Source organism: Phyllostomus hastatus, unplaced genomic scaffold (assembly GCF_019186645.2).
Source record: "Phyllostomus hastatus isolate PE091 unplaced genomic scaffold, TTU_PhHast_1.1 phas_contig_152, whole genome shotgun sequence".
Lineage (NCBI taxonomy): Eukaryota > Metazoa > Chordata > Mammalia > Chiroptera > Phyllostomidae > Phyllostomus > Phyllostomus hastatus.
The window spans coordinates 11,112,916-11,129,835 of NW_025333622.1; the positions used below are offsets into that span (position 1 = coordinate 11,112,916).

General features: G+C 41.9%; 1 protein-coding gene across 1 annotated transcript in view; it reads right to left on the minus strand.

The window, feature by feature from the left end:
- The window catches only part of TMCC3 (transmembrane and coiled-coil domain family 3), a 94,695-nt gene extending 80,029 nt beyond the window's left edge, over positions 1-14,666 (minus strand). The window contains exon 1 of the mRNA XM_045830466.1: positions 14,543-14,666. The gene's annotated coding sequence lies outside the window, so the exon portion shown is untranslated. The remainder of the gene's footprint in view (positions 1-14,542) is intronic.
- Positions 14,667-16,920: the final 2,254 nt, after the last annotated feature.

The window sequence follows — 16,920 nt, forward strand, 5'->3', positions numbered from 1 at the left end:
TTCCTCTACTGGGCACTCATATAAAAAATAATAGTGTTTTTTTAAAAATCCTCACCTAAGGACATTTCTTTCATTGCTTTTACAGAGAGTAAGGGAGAGAGGGAAGGAGAGAGAGAAACATTGTTTGGTTGCCTCTTGGTGTGTCTGGACTGGGCATCAAGGTACCCTGCCAGGGACCAAACCTGCAACCTTCCAATTATGGGACAATGCCCCAACTAACTGAAATGCATGGGCCAGGGCAAAAACTCATGTTTTTAAATACACAAATTAAGTAGTGTGAGACCAAGCTCCCCAGAAAAGACAGAAAACAGCAGTGCTGGTCACTATTTCGCTCTCCTATTGGGAAGTAGGCCCCAAGGGGTTAATAGACCCATCCCTTCTTTTGGAGGCATTGCTTAGGGTTTTGTCAGTCCTTAAGGGAGAGAGAGTGGGAGAGAGGGAGATGACAGAAAGAGAATGCAAATATCTCCTGTCATTGTAAGAACTGTCTGTGCCGCTGCTGATACTTCCAAAAGCCTTTCTCCACAAAAAGTAATGAAAAAAAATCACATTTTTACAGTAACAAATGCAGTCAGAACAATAAGAAACACAAAAGTACAAAGACTAAGTGTGAAATAAGCATTTACCTCCTAAGTGTAAGCAGCACAATAAGGCAGCATATGCTAGGCACCAAAAAGACAGTGGAACAGGTCATTTCAGTTCTACTAGCTTAAAGTTTGGCATGATGAGAACAGGGTCTATAAAACAGGTAGGATTACCCTTGACTTTTGTAGTACATATTTGTTTCTTTCCTGCCCAGCATCCAGTTGCTTATTTTTGAAACAGGGCCTGGATTTTTCTTTGGGACTTATCCCCAACCCCCCGCCCCGCCCCCTTCAATCCAAGTGGTTTTAGTGAGGCAGGCCAGCCCTACCATTGGCTCCAGTGAGAGGCATATGGTCCAGCCTAGGCCAATCAAAACCCCTGTAACTTGTGCATAGGCACATGACCCAGTCACAGCCAATCAGAATCCCCCCTGAGACTTGCTGGAAGCATAGGAAAAGAGCTGTGCTCTTTCAGTGGGCATTGCTGAGCTGGTAGGATGTGTGCCTGCTGCCGTGGTGGATGTCCTAGCCACCGCACAAAAATAGCCTCTGAGGAAAGCAGAGCATGAAAGGAGGAAGGTTCCTTACTGAGTTAGCGGACTAGCTCCAGCTTTTCCATGATCCATTGCTGCATGACAAACCACCCTAAAATGTACTGGCTTACAACTACCATTCACTTGCTCTTGATTCTGTCATGCGAGTGGGCCTCCAAAGGTATAGCTTTTCTTTGCCTGGTGGGACACTGGCTGGGGCTGAAGTACCCTAGATGGCTTCACTCATATGTTAGCACCTAAAGGAATGGGGGTGGCTGGACTGCCTGGGGTTGGCCAAGCCTCTGTCTCTATTTGTATACGCTTACATTTTTAATCACAAAATATTTTTGGTTACCTTCCAAGGGCTCCCCTCTCTCCATCAGGGCAGTTGGACTTCTTTACACCGTGAATGGTGTCCAAGAAAACAAAAACAAAAGCTGCCAAACCTCCTAAGGCCTAGACTGGAATTGGCAGAGTGTCACTCCTGTCACATTAGATTGGTCAGAACAAGTCAAAAGTCCAGCCCAGACTCCAAGGGAGAAGAAAGAGCACCACCTCCTGATGGAATGAGTAGCTGTGCCCACAGGGGTGGGAGAAAGTGCTGGCTGGTCATGGCCATCGATACCCAACACCAGATAAGGCTGGGCCCCTTTCATCATATATATATATATTCCTCTTTCTGCTTACACCAGTTTTAAGAATCTTAAAAATACAACATTCAGTGCTGGCTATGTGTACAAAGAAAACAAAAAGAAGGGTGGCATTTCAAGCAATGGCAAGAACTGTGGACCACATTAGTAAAGAAGAGTGAACAAACTCTGTTCCTGATGCTGGGAATATAAAACTGCATCAAATACAGGCCTAACCTGAAGAGATGTTCCATCTGGACAGGGAGGCAGGAAGTAAAAGAAGTCGCTGCATATGTAAAGACAGTTGGAGTCTTGGTTCAGCAGCAGGATGAGGGAAGTCTCCTTAGAAACTTCACCTCCTGACTTGTTTCAGGCTTACCATGTCAGTACAGTGGGGAGAAGGAAGGAGGCATGGAGAAAAGCCTAATTTTATACAGAAAAAGGTAAGCCTTTTACAAAGTAAAGAAAAGTGTTTTTCCTTTCATACTGTTTTGATGTAATACTACAGGGAGCCTTCAAGTGTTCTGGACACTGGTCTCTAACGGTTGTCTTCCCTGCAGACTTGAGGCTAATTAAAAAGTTCAAAAATATATTTTACCTCATCAAAATGAAAAACCTTTGCCTGTGAAATACCTGTTAAAAGTATGGAAAGACAAAATATAGATGGGGAGGAAATATTTGCACAACCACATATCCAACAAATTAGTTGCAACAGTATCTAGAATATATAAATAACTCTCAAAACTCAATATAAAAAGATAAATAACCCAACTTTAAAAGTGAGCAAAAGAACTTGAACAGATATTTCACTGAAGGCCAATGTAGATGGCAAATGAACACATGAAAAGATGCTCAATGTCACTAGCCATTAGGGAAATGAAAGTTAAAACCACACAGAGATATCATTATATACCTATCAGAATGGTTAAAATAAAAAAAAGTGACAGCAGTAAATGCTGACAAAGACAGGGAGAAATTAGATAATTCATACATTGCTGTCAGGAATGTAAAATGGTAGAGCCTTTCTGGAAAACAGCTTGGCATTTTTTACAAAATGAAACATGCAAACACTACGTGACCCAGTAACTGTGCTCTGAGCATTTATCTTAGAGAAAAGAGAAATGTTCCTACAATAACCTGTAAACAAATGTTCATAGCAGCTGTACTCATAAAAGCCCAAACTGGAGATATCCCTGATGTCCTTCGACAAGTGGATGGTTGAACTGTGGGACATCATATTATAGAACACCGCTTGCCAGTGAAAGGGAGCAAACTGCTGATGTACAGCAACTTGGGTGAGCTTAAAGGGAATTACACTGTGTGAAAAAGCCGGTCTCCCAAGGTTATATACTCCCAAGGTGTGATTCCAGTGATAGCATTCTTGAAATGACAAAATTATAGAAATGGAGGAGATTGGTGGTTGCCAGGAGTTAGACACTAGGCGGGGAGGGGGCGGGGTTGCGGGAGGGAGGTGGGTGTAGTTACAAAAGGGCGGCACCAGGGAACCTGTGGTGATGGGACTCTTCTGTATCTCAACTGTAGGTGGTGGATAAGAACTACTCATGTGATAACTGCAGAGGACTAGCCCTGGCCGGGTGGTTCAGTTAGTTGGAGCTTCATCCTGTGACCAAAATTTTGTAGGTTTGATTTCTGGTCAGGGCACATACCTAGGTTGCGGGTTTCTCCCAGTCAGGCTGCATTCCATAGTCGGGGCATGTAGGAGAGGCAACAGATCGATGTTTCTCTCTGTCTCTCTGTCCCACCCACTTCTCTCCCTCCCTCTCTAAATATATCATCAGGTAAGGATTAAAAAATAAAACTTCAGAGAACTAAACACATACATATAACTAAATATGATTGTGGGTTGTATCAACATTAATATGATATTTGTACTATAGTTTGACAAGATGTTACCTCTGGGGAAATGAGACAAAGGGTACACAGGATCTCTCTATTATTCCTTACAAGTGCATATGAAGCAACAATAATCTTAAAATTAGAATTTTAACTTAAAATGTATTTTAAATTTTAGGTGCAGTTGTAACTTTCACAGGGAAAACTTTGTCTTGGGGGCTGGGGCAACACAGAAAGTAGGAATGGATGGTGTACGGCTTTTTTCCTCTGAAATTGTGCAGAGAACAGAGATCTGGCCTCTTGCTGCATCAAAGAAGTGGACCAGCTGTGCAACTGAGGGGCAACGGAGAGACTGCAGGTGGCACTCACCTCCATCAGCGCCTGACCATGGTGCGCACTGTGTCTGAAGCTCCTGCCAACTATGAAGAAATTGAGGGCCAAGGGCAGAGTCCTTTATCCTTGGTCTGCCTGTGTGGAGTATAGCACCTGGAAAAAGCCGTAATCCTATAAGGTTTTCGTGGAATAAATGACCGACAATTGACTCCTAATTTGGTTGGAAGAGTATGTTAAAGTTTGTAGATTTGGTTCAGGTTCAAATTGACTCATTATATACTGACTTGTTTAGTAAAAATTTACATTGTAAGTAAATTGTAAAAATTTACAAATTGTGTGCTTCGTTCTGTTGTGGGGTTCCCATTCTGGTTCAAGTCTTTTTTTTTTAAGATTATATTTATTCATTTTTAGAGAGAGGGGAAGAGAAGGAGAAAGGAGAGAAACATCACTGTGCGGTTGGCTTTTGCGCACCCCATACTGGGGACCTGCCCTGCGACCCAGGCATGTGCCCTGACTGGGAATTGAACTGGCGACCCTTTGGTTCGCAGCCCACACTCAATCTACTGAGCTATACTAGCCAGGGCTCAAGTCTTTATTTTATATTAGGTACACATAAATTCTAAGTGCTTTGTTATTTCTAACCTCTAGAGCCTACCATTTTCTAGGAAAGGGTTTCACCACTGACTACTGTGTATGACTATTGACTGTTTGTTACTGCTGTTTCCCAGAAGCCCACAATGACAGAAAACAAAAGTCAATGAAAATACCTTTCTTTGCATGAGGCACAGCGTTCTGTTTGGTTAAGTCTTAACTGGAGTTTTAACACTGAGTTTTCCCAGTTCACTTGAAGCAGTTCACTGGAGATCTCTAGCTGTCTCCATTCTATGCATGGCCAGCCCAGGTAAATTCTTTTTCATTAGGCACATATTAAATCTGAAGGATGACCTAGCTACAATTCAGGATCACATTGTCTGTGAATTCACTTTGCATTTTATCAATTCACTTTGTAAGATAAGAATGGCTGGTGGAATATAAAACTACCAGAGAAATCTGATGTGAAGTCTCAAACCAGTCCAGTCACAAGTGCTTTTAAAAGAGGACATGCTGCATGCCAAAGCCTTCCTCATCCTCTTCAGCCTGCACACATTGCTGCCTTCTGACTTCTGACAGTATCTGTTGCTTACATCCCTGCATAAACACTGGAGTGTAAACAATCATGTACAGTTGCAGGGAGGCAGGATGGTGCACTGGAGACAGACTGCCTGCATTCAGATCATGGCGCTGCTACCTACTAGCTATAAAGCCTGGGCTCTCTCATTTATAAACTGAGGATGGTAATAGGATACACCTTATGTTACTGTTGAGAATAAAGGAGGTAATATATGTAAAGCACTTCCAATAAGAGCTCAGTAAATGTCTGCAGAAAACAAAATAAGACCTAAAATCTGTCTTCATGTGGTGACTTCTTACCAGGAAGACTTCGAAGACTGCGGTTATCCTGGAACATGTTCTGCTAAGGAAGAGGGTGCACTCCAGCACTGAGCCTCCTCCCCTCCAACTCTGGTAACAGAACAAGGAAGAAAGTGGAAGCCTCTGGCTAAGCTCCGGGCCCCAGCTACTGAGAAAGGCAAACTTCCCCTTAACACAAATCTTCAGTTCTCTTAGTTCCCGAGACACCTGCTCCCACACATAGCAGAGTTTCTTTTTGTTTGTATACTTTGACCAAATTATTCCACTTTTAGGAATCCATCCTAAAGAAACAATACAATACAGAAGAGGTTTTACAGACAAAGATTGTGCATTACAGTTTTTTTCTCATTCTGAAAAGTTTGAAAGAATCTAAAGGACTGTTTATGAAAAATAAAGGACAAATTATATAAATTAGGAAACAGTCATACAAAAATTAGAGGATACCTATTGCAAATTATACTTAGGAAGAATTTGTAATCATATGGGGAAATGTTTATGCAATGATACTATACAAAGAAGAAATCAGGACAACTGTACCAGATTGAGAAAAATTAAATAGCATGACAATACTTAGTGCTGGCAATGATCTGCAGCAGGAGGAACTCTCACCTGTCGGGGGAGGCAACGTAAACAGGTGCAATCCCTCGGAAGCAGGAGTTGGCGCTATCTCATAAAGCTGAAGCTACTCGGACCGGATGACCCTGCCTCTCCACCCATCAGTGTACACCTGGAGGGCACCAATCAATCCGGACACCCATACAAGGATATTCATAGCAGTAACAGTCCCTTTCTGGAAACAACCCAATTGTCATCAACAACAGAATGGCTACATAAATCTCAGCATAGTTATTTCCCAATTACCATCAGTCATCTGTTGCTGGAAACCCAGCAGGCAGTCACACACCTACAGAAATTATAAGAAGTCACCGGGCATGCAACATGTAGGTTTTTCAGAATATTATCAGGACTTGGTTATTTGGAGTTAAAAACAACAAATATTCCTTGGAGGTTATAAAAGGAAAGACAAACAAAAAATAAATGTTCTCCACAAAAATGCTAACCAGAGCTTGTTTCCTATTATCTTAATTCGCTTTACAAAGTAAGATTTTTCTGGTGTGTGACGCCAGCCCTCATGCTGACTGACACAGACCCTGACAAAATCCTGGTATGAAGTATCACAGATGGTGACACTTCCTGTCCCACCCCACCCCTCAGCTGTTCAGGGAAAAATGGTCAAAGAAATCCTGAAGTATTTTGCTCCAGAAGAGTAAGAAAAAGAAAATCTTTCTCCTCTTCTTTTGTGTCTTCCTACAGCATCTCTATAGTATTCTGTACAGAGTCTGCAAATGACAGTAGTTATTACTTATTTAAGCCCACCTCTTCTGCACCAGAACTTGAAATACATCAACTCTGAGTTATGTCAAACCTCTTCCTATCCCCTTCTCTACAATGGTAAGTGCCATTATTTTCCCATTTTATGCAGCAATAATATGATCTCTAAAGAGATTAAGTGATTTGACCAAGGGTACCCAACTAATAAATGGCAACAGTGGAGTCTAATTCCAGGCTTATCTTATACTCAAAAACTCATTTACTAGGTGTATATCCCTGGACAATTTATTGGCCTCAGTTTCTGCAACTGTAGCATGGGGATAATTGCACCCCTTAAGCAGTAACTGCCTTTTAACCTACCAAAGGCCTATGGTAGCACCACTAAACATATAAATGGGAAAGAAACTCATTGCATCTGGAAACTCCACTGCTGCATGTCCCCTCACATAATATTTAACTCATATCAACTTGACTTGCCCCCACCCCTGCCGAACCTGACTTTCCCTGCTTCTCCCGAACAGTTTAATGAATGTCCAGCATTCCTAATAAATCTCTGTTTCCTGTTCTTTCCCTGGGGGGGGGGGGGAAAGCAGGGCTTTTGAAACTCAAAGTCACACCATTATGACTTTAACCTCTGTCTGAAGGCTCCTGGAAAATCCTTTTGTTTTTATCTTTTTAAATTTTTATTCATTTATTTTTAGAGAGAGCAGAGGGGAGGGAGAAAGAAAGGAAGAGAAACATTAATATGAGAGAGAAACATCAACTGGGTTGCCTCTCCCATGCCCCCAACCAGGGACCTGGTCCCACAACCTAGGCTGTACCCTGACCAAGAATCGAACCAGCGACCTTTTGGTTTTCAGAACAACACTCAGCCTACTGAGCTACGCCCGTCAGAGCAAATCCTTTTGTTTTTAAATAATTTGCAGGTACTTTCAGATTTTCAGTTTTGCACTTTAAGTTTCACAAAATGAGATCAATTCTTTGGAAGTGAAGGTTAAATTTTCTACAAGTATTCAGAAGCACCCATTTTCCTAACTGACAGTGCTGAAAGGCATTCTATAATTCTATTATTTCTCACTGCTTCTTCCCAGATCAACTGTGGCTGATGTACTCCTAGGTAACATTTCTGACATTCCACTGAAGGAACATCTTTCACAAAAGAAGAAAACCGCTATACCAGGCACAAGATTTACAGTATCTAATGTAATGTCACCAGCGTATACAGATTACCCGGCAGGCAGGCACACCAACTCACATATATGAGCATGCATGTAACACACACACCCACAGAAATGATCAGAAGTCACTAGACATACAACATATAGGGTTTTAATAATAATAGCAGGACTTGGGCAATTGGAGTTAAAAACAACAATATTCCTTTCAACTGCAAAAAGGGACTCTTGTGGGTTATTAGAGGACAAAAACAAATAAAAGACCTGAAAAGAGCCCAACCTGCTAGTAAAGCTCAAGCTACAATTTCTGTTCCCCCCAAAGAAGAAAATCCATGTATTTCACTATAGTCTTCTGACACTCATACTTTCAAAACTGTTCTCTAGACAACACTCTGCTGAGTGAACTGAGATTCAGTTCACTGAATCTCAGTGAACTGAGACAGATATGAGACAGAACCCACTGCTAAGGGGAGGTATTGGCCTTCTTACTTATTTCCATCTTTTACAAACAGAACTGCATTTGCCTCAACCAAAAATATCAGATATTTTAGATATTCCATTAGAATATACATGAACAATTAGGATATATATTATTCATTAAAACCCAAGCCCAGAGATACCTATTTAAATGACTGCACTTTAAATGTTTTCCTTATTTTGATATCGCAACTGATTGTCTAAAGCCGCCCTGGCCGGTGGAGTGGACCCGAGCTGCAAGCGGCCAGTGAGCACCTGCAACGTGCATACTCATATGCAGGAAACTAACTTTTCTTTAATCTTAATTAAGTAATATTTTCAAGGCTTCAAACAAAAAATTCGAAGTATCTCAATTTTTGTTATGTTGACCAGATGTCAACATAAACAACGAAGGTCACCTTTATGTAGTTGCCAACATACGACAACACAGAAGCTGACAAGCATTCTGCACATCTCATCGCAGGAATACGAGACAAACGTCATATACACACACTGATACTCGCACAGCTCTTTCCCCTAGGGGATCTCTCAGGTCAAAGTTAATCTTCCTTCCCTACTAGCATATTATGTATAATTTTAGCATAGTGTTATAATAATCTAATTTATGTTAAATAGTGTATATATCTACCACACCCCTCTCTACTAGAGTATAATCTTTTTGAAATAGAGAACTAACTTGCTTATTTTAAAAATCCATCACTGCCTGGCATAGTTCTTGCAGTGGAAATCCTGCCTTATATGTTGGTGTATTTGATATAGTGTATACTAACATTTAAAAAAAAATTCATTGTTCTACAAAAGAAAGCCTAAAACTGATATCGACGTATTCCATACTTCCATATTCCTGGAGTGAAAGATGCAATGTCAACCACTTGTCAATTTTCCCTAAATCAGCTGACAAATAAGAGAACCCAATTTAAAAGGGTTTTTCCTAAACTTGACAAGCTTATTTTAAAATTCAGTGGAAGAAAACATATAACTCTGATGAAAAAAGTGTGATGAGTGGGGGCAGACAAGGTGATTTCTCCTTACTAAATATCAAGACATTTTATAGCAACAGTACTTCAGTTAACATGACTGAGGATAAGCTCATAGACCAATGAAGAGTGGGCTCAGAAGAAGAGCCACGCATACTCTCGAGCGTAATCTACGACAGAGGCAGCGCTGTGAATCAAGTGGGAAGGAAAATACTGGGCATTCACCTAGAAAAAGTAAAGCTGCAGTGGATTCTCACACCCTATCTCACACCAAAAGAAAAGAATTCAGGTGCAATTCATTATTGGAAATTATGTCTTATTTCCTGTTATTGGTGATTCATTGAGAATTCCATATGGATTATGCAGTACATGAATTATACATTGTTAATACATTGTTCCTACCCAATGGAAAGAAAAAGGAACAGAAATGATGGTTTTTAAGGATGTACTTTAAAGATGCCTACGCAAAAGGGTACATAAAACATCCCCCCTCCTTCTTTAATGTAGTGAATCAAGTCAGAAATCACTGCAGTTTTTGGAAGGTCAAAACTTTAGAACTGAGATGGAGGCCTGCAAGTAAATGCAGGGACTCAGTTACTGTGCAAGTGCCTCTAAAGACTTCTTTGAAGCTAACTCTGTAGAGCTGAACGCAAAATCCAGCTGAACAGTGACAGTGCCCCTGTGCCATTAAGCAGCACCCCTGACTCACTTAAGCCTGGTTGTTGTTAACTGAGGCAAAGCTCAGTCTCACCCTCATTCACCCAGAACTTAGCTGGTTACAGTCAGGGCCACGCCATGCATCAGACCGTCAGAGCATCGGCATGGAAAGAGCTGTCTCTGGATGCTACAGGGTTTGCTTACACTGCTGTAGTTCTGAGCCGCTGGTGGCATTTCTCTCCTGACGTCGACAGAGGCCAAACCACCCCCAAACTGGGCTTGGAGAGAAAAAGAATGTTTTAAACATGTTACAGATCACACATGTCCCAGATCATCACTCAAGTGAGTTCATTTCCTGCTTGGGAGTTGTTGTTCCCTGTCTTCTGACTCTCTCCTCTTAATTTTCCTGTTTGACCCTGCAGTGATCTCATAGCACAGACATGGTACTGCTATGAACATTTTCAAAAATTTTATTTTCAATGTCAGTTTACATTCAATGTTATTTTGTATTAGTTCCAGGTGTACAGCATGGGGGTTAGACAATCATCCACTTTACAAAGTGTTCCCCCTGCTATTTCCAGTACCCACCTGGCACATAGTCATTAGAATATCATTGACTAGAGACCCTATGCCGTGCTTGATGTCCTCGTGACTATTTGGTAACTGGCAATTTGTATTTCACAATCCCTTATCCTTCCTGAACCAGTCTCCCAACTCCCCTCCCCTCAGCTACCTCTCAGTCTGTTGCCATGAACTTTTGTATTAGTTTCCAGGGCTGCCATAACAAAGTGCCAGAGGCTGGTTGGCAAAATAACAGACATTTACTTTCTCACAGTTCTGCAGGCTGAAGTCCAAGATCAAGGTGACAGCAGAGCTGGTTTCCCCCGAGGCCTCTCTCCCTGGCTTTCAGATGGCAGCCCTCTTGCTGCTCTGTCTCTTTCCCTGATCATCCTCTGTGCACACACCACCCTGGCCGCTCTGTGTGTTCAAATTTCCTCTTCTCATAAGGACACCAGTCAGACTGGAATAGGGCCCACTGTAATGGCCTCATTGGAACTTAATCACCTTGTTGAGTTAAAGGCATCTCCAACTATATTGAGGAACTGGGGATTAGGGCTTGAATGTATGTTATTTTAGGGGGACACAATTCAGTCCACAACACCATTTATGTGATGGTTAACTTGGCAAATACACGTAAGCAGCTATGCTGTAAGGCAAGGAGAAACAGCAGCTGCAAAGTGAAGGAGACGGGATCTCTAAACTCACAGAGAACGTCTCTGTCTCCAGGAAAATAAAACCCTGATTTCTTTTGTTGAAAACTGCTCACTTTGATTAGGCAATCTTTTAAACTCCTACTTTAATTTCACAGAGAGAGAGTGATATAAAGAATTTCTTCAAAAGAGGTAACTAGAGAGGTAATGATCCGTCACTGTCTTTAACAGCTCCTGCAAAATATCGTCCTTTCTCCTTCTGAGCAGTTACAATTCTCAATATGCCATCCCTATGTTGAAACATATGTGCAGGGCCCGGTGATAAACGGGCGAAATGTGAGAGTGTAGGGAGAGGACTGGAAGACACAGAGACAAGGGAAACCAATGAATTGAGATTTTAAAGAAAGAAGCACGGTTAAGAAAAATAAACACACTGTTGAGAGCTAAGAACACTCTGCAATGGTGCTTCTCTGAAGGGACCCACCATGGTGGGACTGACCAAGTGAATTTCTGGTGTGAAAAAGTGGCAGGAAGGAAAGAGAAAGAGAAAGTGCTTATAACTCAGTTATTCATTTTGAAATGAGATGTAATCTACTTAAAAAGACTTGGGAGACGGGAAGGGAACACGCAGCTGTCAGTGGAGACTGGGGGGCGGGACAAAGCTCTGCCATTGCTGGTGCAATGAGGAGTGGGCTTTTCAGGCCTGACAGACAGTCTCCTCAAAGACTGAACCTGGGACTAGCAGAGGGCCCTACAGTCCCATATTCTGGTGTTAAAGTCTATACCATGCCTAAGTAAATGTATTTAAGGAGCTGTGGCCAAAGATGGGAATTTATAATTACATATTGATCTATATTGGATTTCATGACTGGCTGCAGAGTTTGGAATTTCTTCAGGATTACTTCCCTGCCAACTTCTAGGTAACTTCTAGTACTTTCAAAGCACCTCTGAATATACATTTTCAACAGATGGAATTACTAAATGCTTAGTGCAACGATCCATGGATGTGTTACCACCCACAGCAGACAAAGCAGATATTCTGTCTGCTCCACTCACATTCCAGCAAATATTTACATCCTTCCATGGACCCATTTCAAGACTGCAATACATGGAGTCTCATTGCTCTTTTAAGGTGGATGCAAAAACTAGTTGATGATTTCCGGATTTTCCAATTAACTTGTTCTCAGACACATTATTTTTAGGATAAAAAACAGACACAGTTCATGGTCTGTAGACATTTTTATTTACATATCAATCATACTTCTAAGCATGGTACCAATAATGTTTTTTCCAGTAGGAGCAATTTTTTAAAAAGTACTTATGCCCTGACTGGTGTGGCTCAGTTGGTTGCACGTCGTAACACAAAGCGAAAGGTCATGAGGCAACAGATAGATGTTTCTCTCCCTTTCTTCCTCCCTTCTCATGTCTCTAAAAATAAATAAATACATAAATAAATAAAATCTTTTTTTAAAAAATTACACTTTAAAAGTCCAGAATTGTAGAACTTTCAGAGCCTTCAAGAATGTGTGATCTAGCTTTCTGTTTTAGATGAGGAAACTGAGGCACAGATGTAAACTGACTTGCTAAGCAGCGGCAGAGCCAGAAAACGAAGTAGAAGAGAGAGAGAGGGGACTGCAGTTATTGTGTGGCTGGATCCAGGTCTACACATTGTCTCTCACACACACACACACACACACATACCTCACAGCATCTTGGTCACCGTCCTAGGGCAGTGGGGCTGAGATTGAGCTTAGGAAACACCCATTGCAACTGATTTAAACCCATGTGAATAATAAATACCACAACAGCTCTTTCCCATTTCCCTACACTTTCAAAGAAAATAAACAGAACCAAGTTATATCAAGTTCAACCCTGACATTTAAAATGGCACTATACAACATTAGATTCAATAGTGTCTCAAAATCATGAGTTTACTTCCTACTATTCACTCTCTGGATTTTTACTGGCTTCAATGTTGGCAACATAATTGACATTCAGCTAAGAAAGTATGAATTAAGACATATTTGGGTGTAAATCAAGTGAAGTTCTGGCTGTTTGACCTTAATTTACCAGTGATAAAAAGTTCCATAATCTTTTGATTGTTTTTATTTTGAATGTAATTATTTGAATGAAAATGGAATTTTCATGATGCTTCAGCATGTCTAACCTGAATAGGAAATTTACTGACTGCCAGGGTATCTCATATAGCCTTTACCTAATGTTCGCAGTGAGAGATACAAAAAGGTACAAGAATCAGCTAGTAATTGATCCAAACTCAAGCCTATCTGACATCAGAATCCAAGCCAAGGAAGTATGGAATGTGTTTAAAACATATCACTCTGGCTGGTGTAGCTCAGTGAATTGAGCATAGGCCTGTGAACCAAAGGGTTGCCAGTTCAATTCCCAGTCAGGGCACATGCCTGGGTTGTGGGCCAGGTCCTTAGCAGGGGGCATGTGAGAGGCAACCACACATTGATGATTCTCTGCCTCTCTTTCTCTTTCCCATGCCCTCTCTAAAAATAAATACATAAAATATTTAAAAAAAACATATGAAGCTTAGTTAAATGTTCTTACTTAAAGATTCTTAAAACTTAAAGCTTCTTAAAACCTTGTATTTGTTTCACGGAACTTATAGTCCAATTGGAGATGTTTCATCGTACTGACCGCTGGGGCTCAATTTCTGTGATCCCATTAATAAGTGGTTTTATTTGGCAGAAAGAAGAAATAATTTCTATGTATTTGATCCACAACTACACTGACTGCTAAACACCACTGGATTTCAGGGCTAATGAGACCTGATGCTTCACACCTGTTGGCTCAAAGTGCTGTGAACACAAAAGCCACCCTTAAATCCCACCGGGGAGTCTGAATGGCAGGAGTGAGTGATTAGGTAAGAACCTGACCAGTTACTACTGCCCTAAACACAGCTTACAGGGCATGTATACCATTACTATTTGTAGGAGCTCAGTGGCTGGCAAGATATTAGTTTTCTACAGACAGCAAGTGACATACATTGTCAGATTTTCTGTGTTTTTCAGTTTATATTTAATGCACGAGGTTAGCGTTTACAGTCAAAGCTGTTTTTCCTTACTACTACTCAATTGTCTTCCAGATCACTTGGGAAGTCCAACTCTGCCCTTGGGTCATCCTCAGTAGAATGGAAAGTGGGAAGGGGATGGGCTGTGTTGGTTTTTATGTCATCATGTCCATAATTAGGCTTTGTTTTCAAAAAGGGAATAACCAAATGTCCAGGCACAATAACCCTGTAACCTTGCGCAGTTTTGTAATCTGAAGTGGTACACTGACAAACCTGGTAATTATTCTTGTTTTAATCTCAGACAGTCTGCTCCCGGTCGCCAAGCATGTACTCAGTGAATCAAATCTACTTCCGTCAGCGTTTTAGATCCCATTCGTATCCCAGCACAAACACGCATTTCCTGAAGGAAAGGAGCCTTGTCCTGAAAAGGGAAGTTGAAGTCTTTAAGCTTCAGATAAGTCTTTTCAACATTAAAAAAAAAAACAAAAACCAAAGCTAAAAACAACAAATCCCACCTTTGGCAGGATGTGAGTGTATCCTATAGCAATGCAAATTAGAAACCTGTCCTTTATTTCATGCCTATTGCTACACAAGTTATAAAGTGTACTGGCACCACATCAGTCACCTCCACTTAAGGTATCTGTAGCTTCAGAGAGCAACCGTGTTGAGGGGGAGGGGCAGAAGGAACTAAGTTTTGGACTCGGAGGATTGTGAAGATTCTCTATTGCCACCATCCCAGACTCCCCTTGACTTTCAACTCAGGAAGGACACATTTTGCATATTCATTCAGGCCTAGATTGAGAGGAGCCCTATGTTAGTGGATTAGACCTATGAAGTCAAGTCATTACAGTTTACAAAACAGAATCAAGCGAAATGAAGCCCATAAAAAGGCTGATATAACAACAGTCTGTATCTCAGCTTTCCTATTCTTAGTTCACCACGTGTCTTTGAACATCTATTTCCATTTTTCAAGAGGTACAGATCACATAACTGCCGAATCTTCCTCCTGTTTAATGAAAAGGGTCACCAGATTAATGAGCGGCAATATCAAGCTCCACTTGGAAAACATTCTGTTTTATGAAATACCCTGACTTTACAGCAGAATCCAAGCAAACCAGCTGGTGGACATTTATGGAGGGCCTACTGTGTGCCCGCCCCGCTTTGGCCGGGCAGCAGGGAGACAGCAGCTGAGACCACCAACAGCACCCAGCCACAGGGAGCAGAGCGTGGAGGGAGAGAGACTGAACAAGCCAGTGCAGTGTGACATGGGCTCTCACAAAGAAACAGGCAGAGGCAAGATGGGATGTGACAGGGAGACCTAACCATGTCTGGGTAGGGGGAAGGACTCCCTGATGGAAACATTCGAATCCAGACCCAAAGAAAAAAAGTTTTTAAGTGTGTGCCGAAGGAGTAGAGAAATACAGCCAAGGGCAGAGAAGTATATGCTGAAGGCATGGAAATAAATCTAATGAGAAAAAAGTAAGGGATTGGGAACAAGGCAGGGAAGGTAGGGGGCAAGTTACAGATCTCACAGGGCCTGGTGGGCCAGATGAGGGACTCTAGGGTTTTTTTGCCAGGCCAATTAGAAACCACCGATGGGTTCTAAGCAGAGGAGTCATATGGTCAGGTTGTTGTTTGTGGTTGTTCTAGGTCAGTCTGGCTGTAGTTGGTATAGAACTGAAGAATCTGGTTTCTTTCTGTTACAACTAAGTAAAGGAGTAAATACTCACTCAACCCTTTTTTTTTTTAACTAAAATGTTCTAATTATGTAGTGGGGTGCTCTGAGTAGCAGCAGGATGTAGGTACAGAACTATTATTCCAAAGCAGACAGTAGTAAGCTTTCTGTGGCCAAGGGAAGGTGTTAAAATTCATACTTGGGGCAAAGCATTCTTTACCCTGGGAGAGAGCGCTCAGGCCGTGCATATGTTACTAGGGTGCCTACTGCCCATGGGCTGCACTCCCCTCCAGTGGTGTAATCCCAGGGCAAACGCTTCTGATGTTACGTGTCCCTTTCACTAACTTAAACAGCTGCTCCATTGTGAGAAAGGCCCATATTCACAGAAAAAATTTTTTTCACCACTTCTCATAGAGTCCTACATTTTTGTGGATCACTCACCCAACAGGCCCACTGTAGCTGAAGGGGCAGGGCAGACACAGAGGAACCAGGTAGGAGGCCACTGCTCTAGTCTGGGAGACATGATGGAGGCTTGCAGTGGAGTAGTGAGGAGTCCACCCGCAAGAGGTGGTGGGACAGGAGCAGCAGGACCCTGAGATCCCCTGAACATGATGTGCTGAAGGGAGGGACCTCGAGTGGGACTCCTGAGCGGTTGGTTAGGGGTCACTGACTGAGGTGTGGGACATGAAGAAACATGTGTACATGGGGATGTACTGAGTGGTCCCCAAGGGCAGATGGAAGTAAACAGGTGGGTAGATACAGCTGCAGGTCAGAAGAGAAATAAGAGCAAGAGTTCAGTTTGGCAGCTATAGGCACAAAGGTATTAATTGAGGCCCAGGTGGTCTTAGAGAGAGGACAGGATGGGAGAGGAAGGACCTGGGATAGACCTAGAGAAGTGCGGGACTATTTATTTCATCAGCCGCCTACACAGACCCCTGGTTCCAACCTTGCCCCCTAATAGTCTTTTGCTTAAAAC